Raw genomic sequence first — 17,164 nt, forward strand, 5'->3', positions numbered from 1 at the left:
CTTTTTTTTTTTTTTTCAGGTATTGATTTTTTTGGTTTGGCCCTACAGTATTTACAAGCTACCGTGTGTGCTTTGGCATTAATTTATAAGTGTTGATTTTCGTAAAAAATCAGATTGAAGATTGAAATAATGAACTTTCCTTATTTGAATATTAAGCGTGCTACAGCTATTTATTAACAAAATCCAATCTGACTGATATGTTTTTGTCATTTTCTTTTGGGTCGTATATGTTCTTGTCATTGACTCATGCACATTAGCATCGAGAGCAAGAAAATATTGCTTGTTAGTTTTTTTTTTTTTGGATAATTGTATTGAAGTTCTAAAACTTGTTATGAAAGTGCAATTGAGTCCTAAAAACTTTTAAAAAGTGTAATTAAGTTCTAAAATTTATCGCAAAAGTATAATTGAGTCTTAAAATTTTTAAAGAGTACAATTTAATCATAAAACTTATCAAATTGATCCAATCAAGTCCTTCTATTGATTGCATTTTTACAAAATAACTAGACGCTGAAAATTGTGGATAAGATACTCATGTTAACAATTTTTGTAAAATCTCCTCTTTTTATATTATTGTGTTAAAGGAACCTTGGTTTACGTTGATCCCTATTGAATGAGCTGTAAGAAAGGTACCCTGTTTTACATTATTCTCAAGTTAATTTGCCAACTTATTTAATAGAAGATTATTACTTCGTTTTGACTGGATGTACGCTTCGCAACAAGGCATCTTCAAACGGCATCTTCTTTCCTCCCATAGAAACACATCGTGTGTTCCACGATTGAAATTTTAACTCCTTATCCACAAGGTGTCCTCTATTAACTAAAACTCAGCTTTGTATAATTCCTCTTCCTCATCATCTTCCCAAAAATAGATATCCAACCCAAACGCAACAACAGCAACATCATATCAAGAGGGAGTGGGGGAGAAAGTGAATGGAAGGAGATTAATAGGAATGACGCATATAGAGAGTGCTCGAGTAACCATGCAGCTAGCTTGGGGAGCTATGCGACTGACGGGTGCGGTGAGTTCACCTCGAACTACACCTCCTCGGGCAGCTTCCAACGCACGGCATGTGGCTGCCACCGCAATTTCCATCGGGAGGTGATCTACGTGACTGCCCATGTCGGCAGCGAGGGCTGATGGTGTGCCGATCGGGTGGCCATGAGAATGCCGAGTTGCTTGGATAGACTTTCTTGGTAAAACATAAAATATGTTTAGAACTCAATTAACACAATTGAAAGGTTAGGACCGAATTGGATGGAGTTGATTCAATGTCTGAAGAGCTTTGTTTTATTGAGTAACTAAATATCAACATTATAAATATTTGAACTAACACACATTACAAATTATAGGTGCTTAAGGAATATTGCAGTCATTAAACTAAACCAAGCAATAGCATTTGCCGGGAAAATTTGAAATTTTTTTATTTGTTAATTTGGCTTTGGGTTGTGAAATCAATAAATTTGATTAAATGAAATCAATGAGTTGACATCTTAAAAAAAGGGATAAGTACATTAGAAGTCTTAAAATTTATAACGACAGTGCAATTGAGTCCTAAAACTTGTTACAAAAGTGCAATTGAGTCCTAAAACTTTCAAAAGTGCAATCAAGTCCTAAAAATTGTCAAATTGACCCAATCAAACTCTTCTATTAATTGCACTCTTTGAATATATTTAGGACTCGATTGCATTTTCGTGACAAGTTTTAAGACTTGATTGCACTTTTTGAAAGTTTTAGGACTCAATTATAATTTCTTAATAAATTTTAGGACTCTTAGTGCACTTATTCCCAAAAAAAAATTAATTGGTAACGGGACAATCCGAAATAAGAAATTGACAAAAACTTGGTAGAGAAGACCGGTGGCCTCTAGTTAAGCAAGGATTGGTGGGCCCCGGCTACCGGGGGAGAGGGCAGAAAGTAAATTGTTATATGCTATCTGATTACAATTCTGCCCCCTGGATGATCAAAGCAGGTGAAGCTCCGCGACTTTCTCTTTCCCATTTTTTTATATAGGCCTATTTCCGTAAAAGCCCTTCGACTTAAAATTTAATCTTAATTCTATCCTAAACTCTCTTTTTTTCTCTTGAAAAAATCCTTAACTTTTGATTTAATCCCAAACCTGCCTCCACTTTTTCTGTCAAGGAAATCCCAAATCCAGTCTCAAATCTACTTTGAGCATTTTTTTTTTATCTCAAAAGACAAATCATTAGCTAATCTCAAATCCGCCCATGTTACCTCTCCGTCCAAAAATAGTCATTATTGTTTGACGTGGTATTTGTACGTCAATAAAAAAAATCCACATTGGCAAAGTGAGGTGGAAATTTATCTCAAACAATCGGTTTTTGATATGGAAATTTGGAAAACTAGAGACGACTACAGTGATTTTTGGACAGGTGTTAGTAGGAACAAATTCTGGACTATACTTAAAGTCGGGTTTTTTTTTAAGACAAAAATAATTAGGGGTAAATTTAGGATTGAACTTACAACTAGGGTTTTTTCTAAGAAAAAGATTCCGAAAAAGATTGAAACAAGACCTAAAGCCTTTTTAAATATACATAGCTTTTGTGTTTGGTTAAAGTCACCGACCCTTCTGCTTAAATAAGTAATTGCTCAATTTTTTATGCACTCGAAAGTATAATTTAACACTAAATTTTTTTGGGTCTAATGTAATTGTAATGATCAGTACAGCCGCACAGTACTATTTGGGACCAAAGCACCGCGTATTTTTCATGCATTTCTTCATATTTTTACCATATTTCCTTGAAAATTGAATTTATTCCCAGACAGCAAAGCATTGACTCGTGGGAGAGGTCAAGAGGCATAATTTAATCAAATAGAAATTTACAAATATTATTTGTCTAGCTTGATCAGTAAAATACTCTCTCCATTGTTTACATTTGTTTGTGGGAGTCTCTATGGCAAAATGAATTAGGATGGATCTCATCTTCGGATATCTCCAGACTTGCAATCCCAGCCTTATAACTGATCAGTAAATTAATTAGTACTTAAGCAAGATTTGGTTTTTTTACTTTTCAATTGTGGAATTTAACTATCCACTTTCTTAGAAACCATCACAAGAAGAGCGAATAAGACTGCTTAAGGAGATATTTTTCACATTGTCTAAGAAGGAAACCAGTCCACCTAGGTCAGAACTCTTATTCGATTCACCAGCCAAAAAGGGCACACAAATATGTGCTTGATTTGGATTATCTAAGGAAATGAACTTAATTTGTTGAGGTGTCAAAAACAGGAAAATTTGTCAAAAAAGTCCTAAACCTATTTCACTTTTGCCAATTCTGGCCTAAACCTTTTCATTTTGCCAATTCAGTCATAAACCTTTTGAATTTGTGACAATTCAATTCTAAACATTTTTTTGCTCCAATTCAGTCCTAAACCTTCTGCATTTATGTCGACCTCATACAGCGTCGCCGTCACTAGGTGAGCTCGAGCTCGCCCGACCATGGTGTCCCCGTCGCCGGGCGAGGCCGAGCTCGCCCAACATCAACGGTGCCGGTGGCCGCTGAGGTCAAGTCTCACTGGCCCTCATCTCGACTCGGTTTCCGATCTGGCGACCGGCTAGAGAAAGAAGATGGACTAGCAAATAGAAAAAAAATTTAAAAAAATATCTAAATATTACTAAAAATTACCCCATTAGAGCTAGCCGACATCCACGTCATCATCGACAAGTCAAAGTTGGCTGAATGAACTGAATTGACACAAATACAAAAGGTTTAGAATTGAATTGACACAAAAAAAGGTTTAAGAATGAATTGGCATAAATGCAAAAGGTTTAGGATTCAATTGACAAAATTAAAAGATTTAGGATTGAATTGGCAAAAGTGCAATAAATTCAAGACTTTTTTGACAATTTTCTTTGACATTTAACCAATTTAAGCAAAAGTTGAAGGTTTGTTCATGTAGGCACCATACGAGCTTGTACTTTTCTGGATTATCATTTTGTCTAAACACAGTAATTAAGAGTTGTCATGGAGTTTAAAAGTCTATATGTAAAAGAAGTTAAACTAGAGTAAAGACAAAAAAAAAAAAAAAATAAAAAGGATATGTTCACTAGAAGTCTTAAAACTTGTCAAATTGATTCAATCAAGTCATTCTATTAACACCGTCAATTTATCTAACGAAAAATGCTAACGTGGTATTTTTAAATTAATTTTCTTATCCTAGGTGGCCTTTTTAATTATTTTATTTTTTGAAATCTTATTTAAATCAAATTAAAAACTGAAAAATGCTAAAAAATTATTTGAAACAAAAAAAAAAGGAAAAAACAAAGAAAAGGGTAGGGTCTCACCGGTGAGGCCCCGCCACCGCCGCCGCCCATAGCCGGAGGGGCGGGCGGAGGTCGCCAACCCTAGTGGCTGGCCCTCACCGGCCTCCGGCGAGGCCTCGCAGGCAAGGCTCGCTAGGCACGGCCAAACCCTCTCCACGATCCGGGTTGAAGAAAACTAGACTCCGGAAGTGCCTAAAGCCAATCTCGCTGCCCGAAGCCTATTGCAGATGTACGTCTTCATGTGGGGGATCGATTCAATGGGGGAAGAGAGGACCGAGAAAGAGTTTGAGACTCTAGCGAAAGCGGTGGGATTTTGCAGCATTAGAGTGGCGTATTCCGCCCATAACTTCTCCCTCGTTGAGCTATACAAGAATGGCAAATCTTGCTAATTGGATGCTGCTTCACATAGGCCAGTGCTTGCCCATCTCAGCATTCGAGTGCCTGCCATTGACGAACGATGTCTGCGATTTCTCATCTCATGGGGAACGAGATCTTGGACTAGTTCCTGTCAATGGTCAACAACCGCTCGGTGCTCAACACACCGACCGATTGGAAGGAGACCCCGCCGGCCCATGTGTTCATTGCCTATCTCTCGGGGCTTAAGGAGGAGGAGGTGAATGTGGAGGTCGACGGAGACGAGTACCTAGCAAACCTCGCCAGATCCGGGTTTCTTCGACCCCGATTTGGGTGAGGCTTCGCCCGCGCCTAGCGAGTCTCGCCGACCCTCGCTCGGGGCCGGTGAGGGCCAGCCACCCTCGCCCGGGGCCGGCAACCTTCGTCAGACCCTCCGGCGATGGGTAGGGGCATGGCCTCAACGGCGAGACCCGCCCTTTTCATTATTTTTTCCAGTTTTGTTTTTTGTTTCAAATAATTTTTTTTTAGCATTTTTCAGTTTTAATTTGATTTAAATAATATTTCAAAAAAATAAAATAATTAACAAATGCCACTTAGAATAAGAAAATTAATTTAAAAATGTCACGGCGGTATTTTTCTTTAGACAAATTGACAGTATTAACTGAAGGACTCGATTGAATCAATTTGACAAGTTTTATGACTTGATTACATTTTTTACAAATTTTAAGACTCAATTGTACTTTCGTGACAAGTTTTAGGACTTCTAGTGAACATATCCCTAAAAAAAATATTGAGCAATTATGTGTTTAAAGTGGTCTCCAACATAAAAGATGTAGTAAGGGAAACAGAAATACCTACCCTCATTCTAGACGGCCACATCCGAACGTTCAACATAGGCTGCTCTTTGGTTAGTTTAAGAAATAGTTTAACTATGTCATTGGTCGATGCATCAGCATATATCTTGTCGGGATGCATTGCAAGTTGCTGTCCATTTCCTATTATGCATTTAGAGAATCATCCATTTATATGTAACATGTCGCCAAAAGTTGTTTCATTTGCTAGTAAAATAAAGGCAAATGTGTGTAACATGCCACCGAAAGTTGTTTCGGTCTGTTCTCCATTATAGGCTATACAAATTTAACAGAGGTAGTGGCGCACCGAAAGTTCTACAAGTGCAATTTGGCCTGTAGGGACGTCAAGTTGCTCGAGTTTTCCTCTTAGCTTTTTTTTTTTTTGGGGTTTATTATATTCCCTACTACTAAGAAAACTATGGATCCCCCTAGTTACTCTCATAGGCAATCAAGTTACCATATAGATATTGCAGGAGGATGTCCATATCGTGTGGTTTCAAGAATAAATTCAACATGTCGATTTAGAGTTTCAAAGTGAAGGGTAAATTCCTGAGCTGGATCAAGAGCTTAAATATATTGAACAAAAATAGATTTTCTGATGGAAAATAATTTAAAAATAAATAAATAAAGGGAAGTTCAACGGCGGAGCCGTTGTCGTGACGCTTTGTATGTATCTATCAATTAATTAATGACCACTTGTCTACGGATGATAACAGAATTTGTTTTTTATTCAAAAGTTTTACTCTTTTTTTTTTTACTTGACATTGCTTCTGCCTCGAAACTTCCTCACTTGTGCATTGAAACTTCCACCACATGAAGGCAACGACTACAGATGCATGGTTAGCTGTCCCAGTCAATGAATTACTAATTTATATGTAGCTTGACAAGATTGAATTATTGGTGCGATTCCCTTTGCCAACTGGTTCCATAACATAAAATCAAACCACAAGAGAGTGGGCAACAACAAGGCATTTCCTATTTCCTGAGAGGGACTCTGGCTTTTTTCTTCCTCAGACTTGCAGGCGAAAACCGAGGGGCAGATCAGAGCAAAGCGGAAATGCATCGTCCCATTTTTGGGCATTCTTTCGCCGCGCTCGTGGCACCCATCCTTCTCTCCGTGCTCGCGTTCCGTTTTCTCAATAAGAAGAAAAACAATGCGGCTAGAAATGCAGCAGATGCCGATAATGGCGCGCCTGGTTCGTTGACTGCACCAACGGATATTGATTTCGGTGGATCTAGTTCGTCTCCGGCCGGAAATTGCTACGAGGTGTTCTTGAGCTTCAGAGGCTCAGACACTCGAAAAGGTTTTACCGATCACCTCTACCACGGGCTCGTCGATGCCGGAATCGACACTTTCAGAGACGATGACGAGCTCTGTCAAGGGCAGGGCATCAGACCAGTGCTCATGGAAGCCATCACGAACAGCAAGGTCCTGATCCCCATTTTCTCCGAGAGTTACGGTACAAGTAGCTGGTGCCTCGATGAACTGGTTCAGATAATGGAGCGCAAGAATAACAACGGGCAGATAGTCTTGCCTATATTCTACAAAGTGAAACCATCTGACGTGGGGCGTCAGATCGGGAGGTTTGGAGAATTATTCCATGAGCGTGAGGGGCGTTTGCATGAGAGGTCTTCTCAAGACCTGGCGAATTTGGAGAAATGGAAGAAAGCTCTCCTTGAAGTCAGCACCTTGAGTGGATACGAAGCTGATGGGTAAAATTTTCCATAAGTTATTCTCCCTTTTTCTTTTTTGCCTTGTGTTTTAATGATGTTGACCAATGTAATAATAGATTTTGTTGTCATGATCCCATTGGAAAAAAGATTTTTTGAATAAACTTTTAGTTTTACATCTAAAGATTTTGTAACATTGTGCCATTTTTTATTTTTTATTTGCTTGTTTATCCTCATCACACACTTTTCTAATTACGCGTTTATTCTAGATTAATAGTACAACTCATTGGTGATTTTTTTATTTAAAGCTCATAACATCTTATACCGTGCATGTTGATTGTCACAGCCATATTTCTTTATCTTCCCAAGTTACATTCATTGAGTCATTAATATTGTTTCATTCGTGATATATGGTGATGGTAAATATAAAAAAGGAAATAACAGGTTGTTTTTTTTTCATATGTTTGTTTAAATCATTTTCAATTAATTTTCCTATCTTCAACAAGTAATTTCTATATCATGCACCTGCATATATTGAAGCAATGTTCTTATTTTGGGTAAAAATTACTCTTCTCCTTCCGTATAAAACCGATAATAGACGCTTGCAATGAAAACTGATAAGAACACAAATTTAGAATATACTAAAATTCACAGCACGATTAGAAACTTGCAAGCGTGTGGAAGTGGGCAAACAAGGAGAAAGCCTCTCAATTGCAATTCTGGTAGTTCACAATATCGGACTTTGAACAACTTTTTCGATTGGTGTCGCAAGACCTGAAATCATCTTGTATCAAAAGTTATAACTTGTCTTTACTAATTCAAACGCCCTACAAATTTTCAAAGTCACGTCCATGTCAGCCCTCATATCTTTAACAAACAACAAGTTTAAAATTTCACTCAAATCCATAATAGATGCAATATTTAATATTCGTAACTAATACCCTCAAGTTTATGCTGGCTTAATAAATTATTCTGGAGCAACAGTGGGATTGGGCACGCCATGTGAAGCAACCACCACTATACGGAGGTGTGACAAAAATGATTTTTAAAGTTTTTCAATCAATCTGCAGATTTATTTGTTGTTGTGTTCTCATTTGATAAACAACATAAAATTACTGTTGCCACATAATTGAACTCTTGTCACATTTGATGTGTCCGAAGCAGGCTTGGTGAAATCAATTGTCGGAAAAGTGTTGAGCGAAGCGAAGAAAAAGTTTGAGTTGGATATTTCTGAGAATTTGGTCGGAATTGATCGTCATGTGAAGGAGATTATGGAATTTGTGGATACTAAAAAATCTTATGCTACCCTATTTGTTGGCATCCACGGAATGGGAGGCATTGGTAAGACGACTCTTGCTAAAGCCATCTACAACAAGATTTCCAATCAATTTGAGCACCGAAGCTTCATTGCTGATATAAGGGAATCATGGAAGCGTAATGGCGGACATTACTTGCAGAATAAGTTAATCTATGATATATTGAAGCGCGAAAATGAAGTTCGTGATGAGAATGAAGGGACTAACTTTATTTCCTCCAAGTTTAAAGGTAAAAAGGTCCTCCTCCTTCTTGACGACGTGGATGATGTCGTTCGATTGAAGCGTTTGGCTGGTAATCGTGATTGGTTTTCTTCGGGAAGTATGATCATTATTACCACCAGAGACGAGAGTATTCTTCAAAATTTTGGGGTGGACCATGCCTATGACCATAAGGAAATGGATAACGATCAATCTTTGATTCTGTTTAGCAAACATGCATTTCGAAGGGACTCTCCTCCGGGGAAATTTGAGGACCTCGCTCATGAAGTCGTATCCATCATCGGAGGGCTTCCCTTATCCCTTGAGGTTTTAGGCTCATTATTGTGCGGAAAAGAGCTAGCATTCTGGAGAGGTCGGATAGACAAGTTAAAAAAAGTGCCTCCTAAGAAAGTGCGAGAAAAGTTACGGATAAGTTATGACGAATTAGAATATGAACAAAAGCAAATTTTCTTGGATATTGCTTGTTTTTTCATTGGCACTAATAGAAGAACCGTATCGTACATGTGGGATGCCTGTGGCTTTTTCCCCGAGGAGGGAATTGAAGTATTGAGATTCATGTCATTGATAAAAATTGGAAATGATCATGAGTTCCAAATGCATGACCAAGCGAGAGATTTTGGTAGGGAAATAGTTCGTGAAGGGAACCAAGAGGAGCCTCGGAACCGTAGCAGGTTATGGGACTCCGAGAAAGTCAAGAAAGTGCTAAAAAAAAATAAGGTAACCGTTTCGTTTCTTTTTCATACTTAGTCCAAGTTCTACTGTTAGAGTAATGTTGGTCCACTGCTTAGTGCTTGCTTTACTATTATTGCAACTTGAATGTTTCATTGACGAGATTAGAAAGTAGGGAGGGTTGCTCTCTCGGAGTAAGTATTGTAGTGTTAAGTTCATGAATTTCTACATTTGCTTCACATACGTCTTTGACAAATGCAGTAAATAACTTGACTAATGATAAATCATAGAATCATAAACTCAAACGGAAAAAGAAAAAAAAGTTTAAGTCTGAATTAGCACAATTGAAATAGGTTTAAGACTTTTTTGGTAATTTTAGAATACTTTAATTGGATATAGTATTAATGGACATTGAATCGTTGCATATAGGGAACGGGAAATATTGTGGCCATTAATCTCGGTGAAGGCAGCTCGGAAGGCTTCGGCAACATAGCCGAGCGAGATGACATAATTTACACGGGAGAACAATTCAAGAATTTGACAAGTCCGAGATTCCTTCGCATGGAGGAATTGGTACATCTCGATGGAGATTTTAAGGGCTCAATGGAGGAGTTAAAATGGCTTCGATGGCCAATATGGCCCATGAATTTTAAAATGGAAGAGGTACATTTTTCATGTAGTTACTTCAGTATTTTTGCACGAATCCATTTCACTCTTCATCCATAGTATCATTAAAAGAACACAGCCTTTTTGCATATGGGCCGAAAATAACATTACCTTTCAAACTCATGTTTTCCTTCATGGGATAAAAGTGACCTCTGCCGTCACTTTCAATTTAAAAATTGACGAGTCTAAGATTTCTTCAGGTGTATCGGGTGCAGCAGTTATATTTCCTCATGACCGGCAATTTTCTGTACTCACTGGAGGAGTTACGATCGCTTCTATGGGAAGAATTTCCCAAGTTTTTTGAAGTAAAAAATTTTCACGCAACGGAATTAGTTGTATTGGATCCGTCAATTAGTTGGATAGATGAGAGTTGGCAAGGATGGAGTTCTTTCATGGTAAGAGCAAGTGTTTTTCTTCTTCTTCATTTCCCTTTTATGTTTTTTTTTAATCATAATCACCCTTGACAACCATTTCTTTTTACCGGATGGCAAAGAAGCTCAAATTTCTCGACCTTTCACGTTGTGGATACTTGAAAAATACGGACTTCCTCTCGGCTTTTAAGAGTTTAGAGGTTTTGATCCTCAATGATTGTTCGAGCTCGCAGCAAGTTGACTCTTCGATTGGAGACATGAAGGACCTTGTTCGCTTGGAGTTGGGGGGCTGTGAGAGCCTCACGAAGCTTCCAAAAGAAATAGGTAAATTAGAAAAACTGGAGCAACTCCTTCTAAATTACACTAGACTTTCCGCATTACCGGAAAGCATAAGATCTTTGCAGAATCTAGAAATTCTAAATATTGAAGACAGTGGTATAAAAGAAATACCCGACGATATTGGAAGGCTGATAAAGCTCCGAGAATTACACGCTAAAGGATGCAAACAATTGGGAGGAAAACTTCCAGAAAGCATAGGGTCTTTGCAAAATCTAGAAATTCTAAATATTTCTCGAAGTGGTATAGAAGAATTACCCAATGGTATTGGGAGGCTGAAAAAGCTCCGACATTTAGATGCTTCATATTGCAAAAAAATGGAAGTGGAAATGCCAGAAAGCATGGGGTCTTTGGAGAATCTAGAAATTCTAGATATTTCTTTTAGTGGTATAAGAAAATTACCAAACAGTATCGGGAGGCTGAGAAAGCTCCGGGTTTTAGATGCTTCATATTGCGAAAACCTGGAAGGGAAAATGCCAGAAAGCATATGCAATCTTTCTTCCCTACAACGCCTTAATTTTTTTTGCTGCAAGAAGCTCCAATCCCCGCCGGACCTTCCTTCCAGCTTAACATATTTGTGCATCACCCGTCAAAGTCGCAAATTGCCTTCACTCTCCCACCTAACCCGTCTCAAGGAGCTAAAAGTCCATGGGTGTGAATTTCTCGAGTGCATCCAGGAGCTTCCATCAACACAACTAAACAATTCAGAATGCTCCCAACCGACGGGTGTTGAAGAATCGGAATTACCACGGTCCCTAAACACTCCCTTCAAGTTGGAAATCTTGACAGTCCGTGAATGTGAATCTATTGAAATACTGGACATTTCACGGTTTATCCATCTAAGGACGTTATCCGTCGATCGTTGCGGGAATTTACTTGAAGTTCGAGGTCCCGATAAATTGAAATATTTGGAATCCTTGACTGTTGAGTACTGCGATTCGGTTGAACGGTCGGAGCTTCCAAAGTCCGAGGGTCTGAAGGTAGTGAACGTACAAGATTGCAAAAACCTCGTCAAAATTCAAGGTCTCGATTGCTTGGAAAACCCGAGTATCCATCGGTGCGCTTCAATTGAAAGGCTAGACCTTTCAAAATCCAGGAGTATGAAGATATTAGATGCTAGAGAATGCGCAAAATTACCCGAAATTCAAGGCCTCGATAGGTTGGAGTCCTTGGAACATCTGAGTATCTCTAGTCGTGCCACAATTGAAAGGCTGAACCTTCCAAAAATCGATAGTCTGAGGATATTGAATGTTGGATCGTGCGAAAACTTAATCCAAATTCAAGGCCTCGATAGGTTACGATTCTTGGAAGAGTTGAATCTCCTTGGGTGCGTTTCAATTGAAAGATTGAACCTTCCAAAAATCGATAGTCCGAAGAACTTAAATGCTGAAGATTGCGAAAGCTTAGTCGAAATTCGAGGCCTTGGTAGTTTGGAGTACTTGGAAGAGTTGAATCTCTCTGGGTGCACTTCGTTTGTAAGGCTACCAAACTTATGTTGCTTTAACTACTTGAAAAGTTTGACTATCAACAGGTGTGACAATCTTCAAGACATACACAGCCTAGAGAGATTCCCATCCTGTAAAAGTTTATGGATTGAAGGTTGCAAGTCCTTAGCAAAATTACCGAACTTGTCAAGTTTTCGTGATTTACGAGAATTGTTCCTATTAAACTGTCATGAACTTCGAGAGATCCCGGGGCTTGAGGGGTCAATATCTCTAGAATCTATTGCTATCCCAGGATGTTCCTCGATTGAGATCTTACCGGATTTGTCATCATGCACCCACTTAAAGAGTCCGATTGTGCCGGATTGCGAGAAATTGATTGAGATTCGAGGGCTCGAGAACCTGGAGCAGCTAGCGGAAATGGATATTTCTGGATGCAAGTCACTTAAAACAATTCCAGAATTCTCCGGAAGGCGGCTTTATCAAAATTACGAGAAAAAGCCATGTGCACGTGATGGGAGCATAGAATTTGCATAAGACTATTCGGATGACTCGAATGAGTCAAGATACTAGAGATGATCCACTTTTTCGAGCAAAGTTACATAAAGCGGGTAAGTTACCTTTGCTCTTTTGAGATCTACCGCTCAATTGTCATTTGCAATTTATTTCAAGATTTATCATCTTCTCATTATTATTTCCTGGTTGTCAGTGTTATCGTTATTTTTGTTACTTGAATTCAAAGAATCTGGGGGAGATGTTCAAGGAGGTTAATGTGTGCTTTGGCAAAATGATTCTTCTTATCATGCCAGTAATGGAAATAGATGAAAAGGCTTTCTAAGCACATCATATGTCTTTAGACTTTGGGTAAGATCCTTCATCCTATGCAGAAAAATAACTATTCCTAGTGTTTGATTGTTTCTGGATTTCTGGAAATCTGATAAAAACCGATGTATACGGGCATTTGATAGCGTGCCAAAGGTCATTGTATAGGTTGAGAAATACTAGATGGAGGACCCTATATGGCGGTCCTTGTTTGAATCCATGTTCATTTGTTTTGGATCGGGGATATACCTAAAAGTCCAAGGCAAATAATAGATTACCAAAAGAATGCATCTCGATGTTTGTAGAGTTGGTATAGCCATCTGTGAGATGCCCGAACATTTGAGCCAAGCAAGACGTTAACTAGAATGTGGTTTGACATGATTGACTGTATTGTGAAATAATCCCTTATATTGTGCATAAGCACTTGTCGGTTCATTTACTTGCTGAAAAGAAAAACACGGGAAGCATTTCCATAAGTTTCCCAAGGAAACTTTATCCTATATGCCGTTTGAAAACTGTTGCATTATTTCTAATACATGAATGGCAAATGACGACAAGGAAAGAATCAAACTATATCCCACAAGAGCAAGCAACTTGAGTTGAATTCACTATAATAACCTGCTCAAAGCTTCTGTGGTTGATGATGTTAGATGCCCCATTAGTTGGATCCGTAGAGTTCTAAAAGAATATCGAGTTTGACAAACGGGGATCCCTAAACTTTGGAATGTTATTAGGAGTGCGTTGATGTTAGTTGATAGATTGATTTTATCTGACTCACTGGCGGGATTCGGTTATCATTCCACTGGTTGATGTAGATGCTGAAATATGCAAGAGAGCTTTCGCAAGGCTTTTCTAAAAGGAAAAAAAAAATCATCAAAGGATGAGGAGCTCAATGTTTCTTGAACTTCTCCGAAGTCCGACAATGCATCCTTGGAATGGTAAAGGATGTTTGCATGTTGTCATCTCACATTGCCCCGCTTATATTTAGCAGAAGGTTTGTAGAGCTGGAGACGTCCGCCTCCGCTCCCGTAATCAAGTCTCTCTCTTCCTTATTTTCTCTCCCAACTGTTCCTCTTCTGTAGTTTTATTCATGCTACTCTCGGACTCAAGGGAAGTCTAGCCTTGAGCTTCCCTCTGTGTTTTCGAGCACCGACGAAGGACCGTAGCGCGTGCTTCCATTCCGGCTTCAGGTCAATAAACTGCTGGCTTCTCGGGTTGGGCTCCCGTTCAGCATTCTTTTGCGACCTAATGGGCGGTCGTCTCAATTGTTCTGACTCGGTTTTGTGAAGTTTGCTCGATTTCTGATTGGCGGGTGAAGATCGCAGTGTGGAATCTGGAGAAGGATTTGCTGGCAATGGTCACGGAGGACCCGAAGGTGTGCTTCACGGCTTCAATTGGCAGAGGCTGTAGACGATCTCTTCTGGTAATTTCTTCGAAACGAGAAAGTCTCTCCTGGTACTAGCTTCGACTAGAGGAAGTTCTCTTTTTAATTCAGCGTGTTCGTTCCTTCAACAATGGCTTGGTGTGCCCTTTGAGTCGTTGGCCTTATCTCGTTTTACTTCTTTCTCTCTTCCTAAATGTGCTAGGCTCCCTTCTTCCGAGAGAAACCACTGTAATTGCCAATCTAGCTCGATTTGCGTTTGATGGAGCATGGGACAAATATAAAGGTGAAGTTCTTGAAAATCTAAATGAGAACATGATGTCAAACTAAGGAGTTCCCTAACTTAATCGGCAATCACCTAGACCGACCGGAAGTGTACCATGCTTTTGTATTGCCATCTTGTTTCCCTTCCGTGTACACCAGTTGAAGTGTCCATGAAAATAAAGAACTTGAATTGGAGGGGATGTCATTTATTCTAGATAGACTAGCTATGTCGGTTGCGGAAATGCTTGATGCCCACTTGGAGTTGGTAAGTTTAGCCCCCTGAGAATAACATCTCGATGCTGTCAGGCATCTATATAGTTTGCTTGGATTTTTAATGCTGACTCTCACAATGTAATGCTACTTCTGGCTCCTCTTCTTCCTCTCTTTTACTGATTGAGAGTTGCCAAGAAGGAGATATTTACCGTATACTAGATTGCAGAGTATAAGCTGGAAAGTTTCTTGCATTTTGTACCACTTAAAGTTAAAGTTTTCTTCTTCTGATTACAAAGGGGCTTGCGTGGCATCATTTTGATTAATCAAGCTCGCTGGTGGGAATCTAACTTGCTTGTTAATAAGATATCTCAAGCCATGCTGCATACTTGTATGACAATCTAGTCGACGGGAATGGAGTCGGGGATTGGAGAGTGCAGAAACTAGGAGTGTAGAGGGAGTTGCATCCAAGTATGTTAAGTTCTTATATGACTCTTATCTCTTGGTAATTCAAATTCGTGAGGACTTAGGATTAGATGCCTAGCCTTGGCGATTCTTGACATCTATTCTCACGGGAAAAATTTAGAGAGGAGGCATCTTTTCTCCAAAAACATCCGAAAGCTTCTCGCATCATTTGGTCTTCCGGATTTGGAGAACATGTTGAGGGCACTATAATTCTTGAGCCAACCTTTGAATGGTTTCTGTTGAGATCCTAAGTTGTAGGTACTAGTACACTTGTGATCCTTGCTCGAATCCACTCCACCTCGAGGTTCCATAGCGGAACAACAAGATTCATTTTGGGATTGTGATAATGGATTGGAGACTGCCATAAAGATATATATTCCCGTCACTTTACATGACCCGCTAGCCCAAATAAATCCCATATCAAGTGACTGATACCCCTCTCGGTGGTCTTGTCTTATTACGATGCTTTACCTCACTTAACAAATTTTGATTTTCTCGTCACTGTGCGTTCTCTATCTTCCCTCGTATAGTAATTTTGTTGCTAAGAAATTATTCATTATTTTTCTCTCTCTGTTGTTTTCTTTGCACATTCATTGTGTCGTCGATACTGGTTTCTCATAATTATTCTAATCTACTCCAGGTAAATGTACAACATCATTATGCTGGCTCGTCCTGGTGGCAAGACTGTTGTCTTGGGACTTGAAGATGGTATAGTTTCCCTGCATGATGTAGAAGTAAGTTTTCCATGCTATTGCCGCCATGTTACCCTCATTAATTCTCAACAAGAAATTCACCCCGCAAGAATCCTTTATCATCGGAATGTGTTCTTCTGCGATCTCTCTTGGGAAATATTCCGAATTGTTCAAAAGCTGCATGATGCAATGCAAACAGCAAGCTTGCTGAATGAACATTAAGTTAAGATGTTTCTGAACTACTGAAAGTCTAGCGAACTCATTCAATATAATGGCCGACTAATCGGACGGTTGTATCTTAACTCGGCATCGTAGTTGACACTTGTATCTAGGGTCTATTGGAGTCTTTATTCAAAGAGAGCTGTTTGTGATTCAGGTTTGGATCTTCATGTTAAAGTGGAAGCAATTCGGTCCGAGGTTGAGATCCTATCGGTGTTGATTTTGTGCTGTTAGAATGACGGAGGTTTGTTGGCTGGTTCCACCTCTTCGTGGGGTTCGACTAACATAACATAAAAAGAAAACCAAAAAAGGCGAAAAAGTCGAAAAAAGAAAAAGAAAGAGAGGGGCTGTTCGTGGAGTGAAGAGTAAAGAGAGAGAGCGTTCCCGGAGAAGGCAGCACAAGAAAAGGAAAAGGGGCAGCGGCTTTCCGGTCCAGATTCGAAGGCCCAACGTTGTTGTGACTCAAATTTCAGTGTATTGTTACCGAGTCTAGATTGTTTCTTGTTTTCTCCAATCAAATGCCCAATAAGGTTGTTGTTGGAACCAAAGTTGAAAATGTTTCTAGTGTCGAGAACGAGGTCGCTAGAGTCTAATTGATGTGCATTTGAGATTGTGCTTCTATAATTCTATTTGGGATATTGAAGCTCCGTTAGTGTTGCTTTAGGCTTTGTAACAAAGAATCAGCTCTCACAAAAAGAAAAATGATACAAATGAACTTTATCTCAATATACAATGTCATCTTTGAACTTTTTAATTGGTCAATATAATCCTTGACCTATTGATAGATGTTCAATCTAGACCTTAGGTTATATGAAACTGCTCAATACCGCCATTTCGTTAATTCAAATTTAATGAAGTCTTTTCACGTGGCTTCTAATCCATTAAATTTGAACAATGGACAAAAAATAGATATTAGGTGGATTGTTCACATAA

At 39.1% G+C, this 17,164-nt stretch overlaps 1 long non-coding RNA gene and 1 pseudogene across 1 annotated transcript; one reads left to right on the forward strand and one right to left on the reverse strand.

Annotated features, from left to right (window-relative positions):
- Nucleotides 1-17,164, reverse strand: part of LOC125314374 — a 413,124-nt pseudogene that overhangs the window by 393,170 nt on the left and 2,790 nt on the right.
- LOC115730319 lies at nucleotides 15,286-16,453 on the forward strand. Its single transcript, XR_007197886.1, has 3 exons — nucleotides 15,286-15,326; nucleotides 15,961-16,054; nucleotides 16,389-16,453. It is a non-coding gene; the product is annotated as an uncharacterized LOC115730319 (long non-coding RNA).

This window comes from Rhodamnia argentea, chromosome 3, assembly GCF_020921035.1.
Source record: "Rhodamnia argentea isolate NSW1041297 chromosome 3, ASM2092103v1, whole genome shotgun sequence".
NCBI classification, from domain to species: domain Eukaryota; kingdom Viridiplantae; phylum Streptophyta; class Magnoliopsida; order Myrtales; family Myrtaceae; genus Rhodamnia; species Rhodamnia argentea.